The sequence below is a fragment of the Dermacentor andersoni genome, chromosome 1, assembly GCF_023375885.2.
Source record: "Dermacentor andersoni chromosome 1, qqDerAnde1_hic_scaffold, whole genome shotgun sequence".
Lineage (NCBI taxonomy): Eukaryota > Metazoa > Arthropoda > Arachnida > Ixodida > Ixodidae > Dermacentor > Dermacentor andersoni.
The window spans coordinates 256246351-256259442 of record NC_092814.1 but is presented as its reverse complement, the minus strand read 5'-3'; positions in this window follow the sequence as shown (position 1 = coordinate 256259442).

The window sequence follows — 13092 nt, the reverse complement described above, 5'->3', positions numbered from 1 at the left end:
ATACTCCTCGATCGGAGTGCGGGTGATTTGAACTGCGCTAGAGGTACGCGGACGCTTCAGAACGCATTTTCTCTTAAAATAAGTCTCTTCTTCGCACGAAACAAGCGTTTCGAGGTTTCTGGGATGGTATTTCAACAGTCCACGTTGACTTAATATTAACCTTTAGTGTCCCTTTAAAACTGGTATTTCGAAAGCTAAAGACTATTATCAAAATGTTGCTTTAAAAAACTTTCTTCTGTCATCCCCGGATAAGTTCTGGCGGTACTTATCGCCGAAAAAAACCCATGTGCCCGATATTTGTGTGGATGGTTTCATACTGACAGATAAACTGAATATTGCAAATGCACTTAACAAGTATTTTTGCTCTGTGTTCACGAACGACGATGGAAAGACACCGCACATAGCTGTTTTTAAATGATATTCCACCCATCGGTGATCTCGACGTAAACGAAGCAGGTGTGCTGTCCTTGCTTCTTGATCTCGATATATCAGAGGTCGCCGGGCGTCGACGAAATGCTTTTTTGGTGAGATACGCCGAATGGTCCGCCAAATATCTTTGCGTCATTTATAATAAATCACTTTCATGTCCAGAAATCCCACGTGATTGGAAACGTGCAAAAATAATTCCCATCCATAAATCAGACGACAGTTCGTTGCTCTCCTCTTACCGTCCTATCTCCCTACTTTGTACTTCATCAAAGCTGATAGAACCCATAATATTTAAGCACATCTCATTCTTCATTGAAAGTAATTGCTTCTGCGACGCGCGACAACACGGCTTCCGTCGTGTTAAATCCACTGTAACACAACTATTAGAAACAGTGCATGAAATCGCGGCAGCACTAGACGGTCAAGGCCAAATTGACATGGTATTCTTAGATTTTGAGAAAGCCTTCGACCGTGTGTCCCACCAAAAGTTGTTATCAAAGTTAAAACCTATTCTAAAAAAACGACCAACTACTTCACTTGATTGAGGCGTATCTTACGGGCAGGCGACAGGCAGTCGTTGTTGATGATGCGAAATCAGACTTATCCGATGTGAAATCTGGAATCCCGCAGGGATAAGTCTTGGGCCCTTTGTTATTTCTAGTTTTTATTAATGATATAGTGAATAATATACCAGTTAAAATTCGGCTGTTTGCAGATGAATGCGTACCTTATCATGAAATTCACAGCGAGGCAGATCAGACGATCCTAAATTCATCTTTATGAGCAATAGCGACATGGTGCTTAGAGTGGCAAATGAGCATTAACATAAGAAAAGCAGTATCAATGAACATTACACGCAAAAAGAAGCCGTTGCCCTTTGTATACAGCATTAATGGCCAGAACTTATCCTCTGTTACAGAATATAAATACCTTGGTTTAGTAATTACGTCAGACCTTAGGTGGAATAGCCATGTAGCTCACATAAAAAAAAAAAAAAAAACCGTGAGGAAGCTCGGACACCTGAGGAGGACCTTGACTAAATCTGCAAGTAATATAAAATTATTAGCATACAAGACTTTCATCAGACCATTGTTAGAGTACGCTACTCCTGCCTGGGACCCTTACACCCAAGCAAGCATAAATATTATTGAAATGATACAGCGGAAATCAGTCAGGTTTATTTTTAATTACTACGGCCGTCATACATCAGTTAGCGCTCTTTTACAGGAGGCGAACTTGGAAACCCTAGAGGTAAGGCGATATCGAGAGAGGCTCAAAATGTTATATTTAATTCATCGGGAGCATGTAGAACTAGATAAAAAATTGTATATTACACCTTGTAGCCGGCGCCCAACGCGTTCATCACATTCATTCAGGTTAGACGAGTATTCGCACCATGCCACTTTATTTAAGCAGTCGTTTTGCCCCCGAACCATCCATGACTGGAACGCTCTGCCTGAAAACGTTCTTCAAAGCTCAACCTTCTTATCCTTTGTGCACGCTCTCGTTAATCTATGACCCGAAACGTTTCCCACGATCTCTGTCCTGTTCCATATACTATGTGATATAGATCATATCATGTTAAGGGCACCCTTATTTTTGTGTGTATAAGCCACTGTGTGAACATGTGCTGTATTGCAGACTTCTTTGATATCTTTCTTCCTTTCTTCCTTCCTTTTTTATTATTGTTTCTTCTTTTTTTTGCATTGTAACAAGATGACGCTTTGCTTGTTTCCACCTTTTTTTTTTCTTTCTTTTGTTTCACATGTTACTAGGTTGTTAAACCCTTTATGTATGTTCCACTCCTGCCTAGGGCCTGTAAAACATGCTGGCAGTACGAAATAAATAAATAAATAAATAAATAAATAAATAAATAAATAAATAAATAAATATATAGATGTAGAAGGAGTGGGGTGTTGGAGAAGCTTGACGCCCCCTCCCCCCTTACGAAAGCCTTGTTTCGGTCCTTTTGTTGTGGAACGAGAGTGTCGTTACGTTTATGTCATGGGTTCCCTAAATTTGTCCCGAACGATGCCTTATATCAAGGAGCGCCCCTACCTTCCCATGCTAGTTTCATATCCCTTCAGTGCAAACTTTCCTAAATATCTAGGCATTCCCACATAGGAGGTCACGATATGTTTTCATTATTGAGTCATCCTCATGTATTAACCATCGGTATTCTCGCTTACGTCACCCGCCGTGGTTGCTCAGTGGCTATGGTGTTAGGCTGCTGAGCACGAGTTCGCGGGATCGAATCCCGGCCACGGCGGCCGCATTTCGTTGGGGGCGAAATGCGAAAACACCCGTGTACTTAGATTTAGGTGCACGTTAAAGAACCCCAGGTGGTCGAAATTTCCGGAGTCCTCCACTACGGCGTGCCTCATAATCAGAAAGTGGTTTTGGCACGTAAAACCCCATAATTTAATAAATTTTTTTTAATTTTCTCGCTTACGTTGTCCTCAAGTCGTTTTTTGTGCACACACTCTTGGACCCATTACAAGTTCACCTCCATCAGGTGGAGGTATTAAGTTCTGTCTCAGTCGCTAAAATTGAATTCATGATCTTTCCAAGTAATGTTCCACGTTTTCCCCATCAATACCTAAATGGCTTTTTGGAAGGCCACTTTGCGCACCTAGAAATAAAAGGCGTGATAGCGACTGATGTTTTCGTCTGCGAAGAGAAGGTAGGTGTGTGCATTAATTCGTGAATTCGTCTTTTTTGCGTTCACCTACTTGTCTTCAAGCCCATCTTTCAGGCTGACTTATTGGCAATTGCTTTAGTTTAGCGCTTATTACCTTCATTTCTGTCATCAGCCGTAATTGTGACCGAGTGTTTGTCTGTTCTTGCTAACCACATCTAATTTTTCAAATGCTTTAGAAGCGTTTTATTCTCTCGTTCCTGGACATTTACGCCTCATTCGTTTGATGTGGGTGTCAGGCCACAAAGGTTTAGTCCTAAATAAAGTTGCTGATGCACTTGCAGTAGCATCCCACGATGGTCCAGTAATTCCTATTTTACCAACGTTGTAACTGCGGCGCGATTCATACTACTTGTTACTTCAAATAATTTTGACAAATCTTCGTTGTCCACCTCCGATTTCCCGCAGCTAAATTGACCTTGGAACAACAGATGGTGCTCCACTAGAAAGTCTGAAGTATCGATTACGAGGCTACGTTGCCGAATCCTCACTGAAATTTTACATCCATAAGTCTGATTTGGCTTTACCACCTTTTTTTTTGCAATGACAGTGAATTTCTACGCTTCTTTTTAGCATGTCGCAGTTTCACCATTCGAAGAAACATGCTTTTGGAGGAACCCTTCCGAAAACTTGGCTTGGTTTTGACTCTTCCCGTGGCTCTTTCCTTTGGCGTCACCGAACTGGGTTTTTAGTCGTAGAAACGTTTGTGATGCCCTCTGCAATTTTCTGCGCAAGACAAAACGTATTGCATGCTAAATTATTTTTATTTTTTATGTTCATATATTTATTTACCGTAATACTTAGTTGCTACAGAATAAATAGCTGTGATAGCGAACATTTCATTTCGAACTTTCAAGCTACAAGTTTCAATTTATTTTGCTCATTAAAAAAATCCTGAACCCTATACCATTCGATTCATGGCTGACCTCCCAGAGTTGATTGCGCCATTACACTGATGAACAACCAACCAACCTTTATCTTTCAACCTCATCCGAGTCTTGGCAAATACCCTATAGTGGGCATGAGCCATATAACCGGCAAACCAACCAACCAACCAAACAACCAACCAACACACTTCGTGTTGACACTTGGTCCACAGTTTGAGATTTTCCGTTGGCCATTGCTGGTACGTGGAAATAATGATCGTGGGCGAAGTTGCAGAGCTGTCTGTCACCTCAAAATGGGACACCGTGAGCACCTTTTGTGATCTGGCATACATTTGCGCTCCGATTACGCCGTATGCGCTAGTCTTCTGTTTTCAGGTTAGGCCTTTCTGTTTGTCCAAACGCGCTCACTGTATTCGTGTATCTCGGAATTAAGACTAAAACGCACAGTTGAATCTGTGTGCGCTAAGTCACCAACGCTCGCAAGGAAAACGGCAATCGCCTTGTCACGCTGGTGGCGCACATGCCTCGGTGTGGACTGCGCCACATTTGTTAGCATGCATGGCATACGCCGTACTGCGAAAGTTGCGAAGCCTGCGTACCCTCGCTGAACAAAGTGAGCGCTGGCAATTTTTTGAGCGGGATCACAGCGCTTGTTCCCACATGGAATTCCAAATTTGAGAGTTCTCCCACATAGAATTAAGGTATGGGGTTTCACGTGCCAGAACCACGATCTGATTATGAGGCACGCCGTAGTGGGGGACTCTGGAAATTTGGACCACCTGGGGTTCTTTAACGTGCACCTAAATCTGATATAGACGGGTGTTTTCGCATTTCGCCCCCACTGAAATGCGGCCGCCGTGGCCGGGATTCAAGCCCGCGACCTCGTGCTTCGCAGCCCAACACCATAGCCTCTAAGCAACCACGGCGGGTTCCCACCGCGCCGTGGTTAATAGAGCACAAGCGGAGTAAACGTACATACTTCATCGAGGAATGCGACCATTCTCGAGTGCTGAGGTAAATACGGTACTCAAGCAAACACGAGACAAGAGCTAACTCCTATGAAATAGGCACCCAACATTACATCTTCGGAGCGACGACATTTAGTTGATTCCTAGAGTTTAACGCCTCAACGCAACACAGGAACTGTGGTCCGTGGGAGACGCCGTAGTGGAAGGCGCCGTGCTAATTTTGACCACCTATTCTTTGACGTGCACCAAAAGCAAGTTCTGAACGCGGGTGTTTTTGCATTCAGACTACGTCGGAAAGTGACCGCTACTGTAGGGAATCGAACTCACGACCTCGATCGTTGGGGTGAGAAGTACACCGGGGCGGCTAGGTATCTTACGTTTACCGCCCGCCCCTATAGGTTGTTTCTAATGCGTTTTAAGCACAGATTTTTACCATTTTTTTTGGTCCAGGAGGGGGAGGGGGCCGGGGGGGACGCCGAAACGCTCTCCTATTACCCTACATGTCAGGCCCTATTGAAAAGTCAACCATAAAGGCTTTCCTTGAAATTTGGCCGTTTGCGCCTTGGGTCTCAAGTATATTATAAAATTGAGAATCTCCTCCCCACTTGGTTACAAAAAACTGCTCATGTAATCCTTCCAGGAAACCGGAAACGTCCGTCATGGGAATAGTTGACGTCACTTTCAATGAATATCTAGGAACGACAACGGGACTGTTCAACTTCCTGGAAGTTGTAAGTCTACTCTGTATGTTATCTTACTGTACATTGTGTTCTGGAATAGACTGCCAGATTTAACGGCTCGGAAATTCGTGAAAGGAACACAGGCCTCCTATATTGTTTGACGTCACGGAAGTCAGTGCGTAAGTCAGTAAGTGCACACACACACACGCACACACACGCGCACACGATGAATAGTTAATAAAAAGAAAATGAGACATTCACCCGATCGTAGCAATTGATACAAAGGAAACCCGTACGGGTTCCTCGAAAGAAAAGCCCCACAGTTGAATATTAGTGAGTGCATGTCTGCGCTGTGTGCCGTAAAAGAAAAACAAGAAAACCCCTTCATTTGAGCATCATTTGTCGACTGAAAAGGCGATGCTATAAATGAGCTCCTAGCACGTTTTGCCCACTGGCGAAGCTGAAGGCATACATTTCACCAAGGGAAAGCTCAAACGGCAAACCACTGAAATTATCACGATTTAACGCAGATCGCAGCGGTCTTAAAGGGACACTAAAGACAGATATTAAGTCAAGCTAAAGTGATAGATTAGTGCTTGAAAATCTCTAAGGCGTCAATATTATCGCAAACATGGCCTTAATAATGAAGAAACTGTGGTAAATGCAGGACATGATTAGAGACTCCCCCGGGACATTTAAGCACTTTCCCGATGGTAGCGAAATATTTGAATTTCGAAAAAGGTATTCGGACCCTTTAGACGCAATTTTCTCGTAAGCTAAGCCTTTTCTTGGCACGAAACAAGCGTTGCGAGGCTTTTGGAATGGTATTTAACAGTCCACGTCGACTTATTATTTGCCTTTAGTGTCCCTTTAAGTAAAACTGAACTTTCTTTTTTTTTTCTTTATTGTTATACACTCCCCTTTACGGCACGGACTTCATGCTGTGATGATCCAAATAAACATGGAAACGTTGGTTCTTGTAAAGTTGAGAGCAAAAAAAGGGAGGAATCAGACACAGCAAAGTTACCGCGCAACGGATTACGTACTTATGTACGCTTTGGCTCTGTACACTCACATGACCATGACTAATAATTAAAATTAAATTATAATTTATAACATACCTAAGCTGCACAGCAGCTTATGGGTGACACTGTAAGGAAAGGTTCTGGAATAATTTTCGCCAGGGGGGGTATCTTTTCGTGCTCCTAAAGCACGGCAACAAGTGTTTCTGCATTCCTCCCTCATCTGAATTTAGGCGCCACCACTGCCACCGTGATGGGCGTGGCTGATAGTTGTAGACGAAGTTAATCTTGTGTATGGGTTGCAAGTGAGTGCCTTCACGACAATGCAATACAAATTTTTGGTTCGAAGACTAGTCATTTAAGCGAAGTATAATTTCGGCATTTTGATAGAATGTTCGCTTTCGAAGAACATTAAATGTTTTTGTGGCTGTTTGATCTGCGGAAGAGGCACACTCTTACAAAATCACTACATGCTGACCTAAGGGAACCACGCAGTCGACAACAACGCTACGTTGTTGTGCCGGTAAAATGGGGACGATTATACTTTCTAAGCACAGTTTGTAGATGCTGTCACTTAAAAAGATAGCAATATGCCGGAATTACGATCGCGGAAGTCATAGGCGGAAAGCTTTTATTTTTCCGGCGGGTCGGGGGGAGCTGAGGCCCGACCAGCTTTGCGAACGCCACATATATATAGGGTGTCCGTGTAACTTGAGCCAAACATTAAAAATATGCAAATGCCACGTACCTGGACAGAACCAAGGTAATATTGTTTGCCGTCACTTGGAGATATTCAGATTATTTTTTTCATTCCGCTTAATTAGATAATTAGTCTGAATTAATTATTCAACTTCTCAAATATTAAAATTAGATGAAAAGTGCCAAGGAGAAAATGGTAGAGCAACATGAAAAACTCCCGATAAAGCTTTCTGTTGCTCAATGCGTGCTACATAAAAGTGTTTATCCGAACGTGAAAGCAGCCAGCAAATACACGCAAAATTCCAGCGTGACTTTCCGCTCGAGCCACTTTGCGTTCATTTGCGGGCTTCTTTACACTTGGAGAAACTTCATGTGACTTCGAAGAATTGTTCACTGAAGTGACGGCCTCATGGGAGAATTTACAAGACCTCATAGCAGGAGACAGTTCAATTTCACAGCCTGAGTCCTCTCCCACCACCAAGAATCTGGCGTCTCTCGGTGGTGTAAGCTTCCTTTGTGAAATTGTTTTGTACTTGGCTATCATTAATACTGATTCGACTTTCCGTTGAAACTGCAGCTCTCTCTGCCTTCTGTTTTTCTTTTTCTGTGAGTCCGAGTATAAGCGCTGCTGCGCATGACTGCTGTTGATTCTGATTTCGAGTGAATCCGACTTGGTCTCATTTCGGTTACTGAAATATACAGTGTTCCCCAACTACCATGCACCAAGACTTCAAAAAGAGCAGCTGCGTTACTCGAAGAAAACCTAGTGCATATTGTTTCCAGTTCGGTGGAGTAGCCGCCACTAATTCTTTCGTTACTGAGATTTAAGTCGGTAATTGCAATTAATTATGTAACTCGAGAAGTACCGTCCTAAATTTTAAAGTGTCAATGAAGCATTTGTAGGCACCCCCAAATGACATCTAACTGCTGTGTTTTCAGCGAAGTACCAATGGCGTGCAATTTTTTTCGGCTGGCAAACAAACCTCACGAAATATGAAAAGTACCATGTGAGTGCGCTCCCACCCGCATCATAAAGCAGCGCCCTCAAGTAAGCTGATTGAAAGCAACTGCATTGCCTGTCGCAAACTCGGAGACAGCGCATCACCTTGATAATGGTATGGAAGGAGCACCAACAGCAGGTTTCGCGGCTTTGCAGCTAGCTATTCCTTCCTCTCATTTCTACGTCACACTTATTATTCGTCTGATCACATTGATAACAAAAGCCCCTTGATAACGCTGCCGAAGCGCCGCTCTGACCACGCACGAAACGCCAAAAGCAATGTAATAGGCATAGCATGTTTGAAAATCCCGGTTTTGATCGCGCCGCATCGACAGACTGCGCGCGCAGCTATATTTCTCGCCAGAAACTTGCTTCGGACCAAAGCGAAATTAAAGTGTCCGTTTTATTTGTCATGAAAGTGTGTACGTCCTGCAAAAAGAGGTTCGTGTCAAAAAATAAAAGCAAAATAAACAGACTGGGAAGCGACCAATGTGTAGAGGCAAGGCAAAACCGATGCGTTCAAGAAAGTAAATATAGCACTTCTAAATGAGCCGAATCGGCAATCGGGATGTCCGCACAAAAAAAAAAAAAAAAAAAGAAAGAGAACAAAGAACATCAGATTTCAGTGTGCCCTGATTACCTATGAATTCGTAAGCTCCGTTGAACGCCGGCCTGGAGGACGTCTTCGAATGGATCTCCTTTTGCAGCTACGCAGTACTGTGTCCGTTTTATCACATCTTGAGTGGCTTTCTTGATGACCGACGCCGGAATTCTACGGCAACATCCGTTATCCTTGTCTTGAGCCAGGCACGTACCCAGGATTTCTTTTTTTTTGGGGGGGGGGGGGGGGGTGCAGCCCAAGGTAACTTTTATATGCAGATGAGGGGGCGGGGTACCTTTACAAGTACAAATGTGAATAATGCCCACCGTTCACCATAAAGACGTGTAAACCCGCAATAGAGTAATGAAATAAGGTGTATCTCACATTGTTACGGTTGGCGTCTGGCCCCACGTGCGGAAATGAATTTCACCCGACCTTCTCTCGCCATGCCTCATCGAAATGAGGCGTGACTGCTCCTGCTACGGTTGGCATCCAGCACCACGTGCAGAAAGGAATTTCTCTCACCCGACCTTCACACACCTTACCTCGTCGAAATGAAGCGTGACTTCCTAATTCGCCATGACCATTTCGAGTGTCTGCTGGTCTGGCGGAAGCCCCGCAGTGTTTGCAGGCCTCTTTTGTGTGTGTGTGTGCGACTTTAGAGGGACCCTTTCCTCGAACGGTCAAACTCTACAGGAGAACTTCCACGAACCAGCAACGCGCAAAGGAGACGGACAGGCGTCTACAATTCCAGGAGGCGGGACGGCCTCCTCCTTGCAGCAGACTTTCTGTGCCGGTCACGTGACGTCGTCGGAAGGAAGATCCCTCCCACGATTGTAGAGAGCCTATTGAAGGGGCTCCCAAATGTACTTTTGATCACTTCATTCGCTTCTCATCTTCTTTCATCAACGTTTGAATAAACCGTCCAACTTCCGCATTAGAAATCGTCACGCCCTCGCTTGGTCGCCATGGTCTACCGGATGCCTACAGTCCGCCGACAACGCCACGCTACCCAATAGTAACGTCGGTCGAGCTTCGATAGGCAGGCGTCGCTACAACTCGGCAGCAGTACGATACGCTATCCTTGAGTACGCAACAACATGTACGCCTGTGAGATACACCTCTCGTTTACTTGGCAAGCAAGGAACCACATGAAAAAAACTCGTGCAGGAAAGTAGCGCAGGAAGAACACTGCCAAGAACAAGTAAACAAGCAAAAGTGTAAAATAATGATTTCTAGTAGCGTTTTTCGAATTAGTTCCGGAAGAATTATAGAGAAATATATATTTGCAGAACAGTTCTTTTGAATCCCTCGTTTACTGCTCTGCCAAGTTAAGTGCCAAAACCGACTCGTATTGTTATTTGGGAAGTTGTGTAACGATGTGTGGCCATCAGTCCCGTACAACTGCGTAGAGCGCAGGACGTTGCTGTTCTAGATGTACTGCGCCCACCGCGGAAGGTTAGAAAAACACCCACATAAGCACAGCAGAGAAGTGCCTACGTCGGGCGGCTCGACTGATAACTTCAGAAATGTCTTTCAAAAGAGACGGAATCGTTCTTCACTCCTGGCAGCATTTTCTCTACTTCCTTTTTAAATTAAAAAAAAAGATTTTGATCCATAAATATTTTCACAGCTAACTGTTTAATTAATTAATTTTTGCTTTTCCTTCCTATTTGGCTGTTGCCTCGGCTCTCTCCCTTAGTAGATCGCTTAATTTCTCAACTCCTTGCGACTCTTGTTTCCCGTAGCTAATTTTGCACGAAAAGTGCTGTACAATTAGGGGAAATACAGGCGGAGTAACGGGCGACATTCATATTGCTTATGGGTTTAACGGTTATTGCCGGGTTTGGTGATGGGCGCTGTTTTACGGGATTTTATTTTCCACCTTATCTAACCCATAGCGCGAGTATATGGTTTCGAGGATCTGCCAGCGTCGCGGCGACCCGTCACTCCAGGAAATAAAGAAGCTAACGGAAAAGTTAAACGCAGCTGGCGCTATCTCCGGCCGCAACTCCTTCCACGAGCGTACATGCCAGCTGACTACGAACTTAATCCCTTTCCTGGTCCCTGGATCGGTCTAAACAAAGAAGGTTGAACTAACAAAGCAACAGCGATGTGCGCGTGACCGTTGAATAGATGGTGAAAAGTGAACGCATCTTGAGTTATTAGCGCCGGCACCGAATCGATGAGAAAACTGGCCTTCACACCCTAAGAGATGCCGATAACTACCGCCATCCAAAATGAGTGAAAAAGGCCGCAAAATGTTGACCGTCGAATAGCTCTCAAGTCTCAAGATTGATTTGGCGGCTCTTTAGGAATGTGTGTGAGGAGTGGTAGCGTGGGCGACCTCCTTGGTACGTGCCTGCCTTGAGCTAACCTGACGTCCGTCTCGATCATGTAAGCACGATCTTTCACATAATCCCAAAGAAAGAAATCGAATGGAGCGAGGTCAGGTGACCTAGCGGGCCAATTTACAGGCCCGTGCCTTCTAATCTATTGCGCATGAAAAGTTGCATCCAGCCAGTTTCGTGCTCGGCTGCTGCTGTGTGCTGGTGCTCCATCTTGCTGATACCACAGAAGTGGAAGACGTGACGGCGGGTCTTCGCTGAGGAACTCATCCACCACTCCTTCAAGGATTTCGCCCACGTAACGCTGTCCAGTCAGTGTGTGATCGAAGAAGATGGGACCGATTATAGCCCCGGCGCACCACACATTGAACGACCACTGGTACTGGTGCCGATTGCGCATTACCCAGTGTGGATTGGAGTCGCTCCAGTAGTGTGCAATACGCAAATTTACCTGACCGTTTCTGTGAAAATTCGCTTCATCTGTGCATATGATGTTGCCCAAAAAGTCCGGTGACTCATCGGCTTTTGTGAGGACTCAATTCGATAAATCTAGACGATTCTACAGGTCCCTATATTCCAAGCATTTGTGCTGGTTAAGGTGGTACGGGTGAAAGGCCGTCGTTTAGAATTCTCTGGCCGCATGAGGGTTTGAGGCCATAAATGCTAGAACATCCGTGCGTAGGCTAGGACTCAAAGATGGAGCCCTCCGTCGCTGTTTCTTTAAGCTACCGGTTTGTCTTAGGTTTTCATCAATTCTGATGATAGTCGACGCGTTTGGCCTATACCGCCACACTTCCATGACTGATATATATTTGCGGCCTTCCTCTTGTCATTTGCAGCTCCCAGGGCAAAGATCATCTTTGCCTTCTGCTTATTAGAGAAAGGCATGGCGACTAGGACGAAACAAAAGGAACCTTTAAACATTTGCACTGACGTTGTCAATTCGCTTTTGTGGTGACAGGTGTGGCAAAAAAAAAAGAACCATCTGTGCGCTCTATCTACGCTAAGACAACAGGTATCACAGGTTGTTTCCAACATCAAACACGACGTGTTACTTCGGCTGGGGTGCGCCAGATAAGGCACCAGCTCGATAGCGATGTTTTTCTTTATTTCATTTATTTCGTTCTGGCTAACTAATGGGGAGCCTGTTCGAGGGCACTGCTTTATTATGCGGGTGGGAGTGCCGTCACCGTGCTATATTTCCTATTTCTCAGGGTTTATTTTTCTGTCGGAAAAAATTAGGACGCAATTAGTATTTCGCTGAATATGCCGCAGATAAAGGTCCATTGGCTGTGCCTACAAATGCCTCGTTCCCACTTTGATAATTAGGACGCTACGTCTCGAGTTGGACAAAGAATTACAATTACCTAAATAAATCTCAGTAATGAATAATTACTAGCGGCTACTCCACTCTATTGGAAACAATATGCACTAGGTTTTATTGGAGTAACGCAACTGCTCTTTTTTAAAATCTTGATGCATGATAGTTGGGACATCCTGTATATAGTTATGACCTCGGCATGCAAGTAGCGATGTCTACATCTCTAATACACGTTGTAAATTATTAGAAGAGTTCTTTTTCATGAATCATTAGTATTGCTTAATGGAAAGAGAAGCAATACTGATACACATACCATTCACGTGCGTTTCACACGCCGTGGATAAAAGAATCTGCCGAAGGGGTCACTGATGTCTACACGGTTTTTTCAGGGTCAGAAAAGCACGCAGCAACATATTCATTCTCTAGGCATAGGGTATCC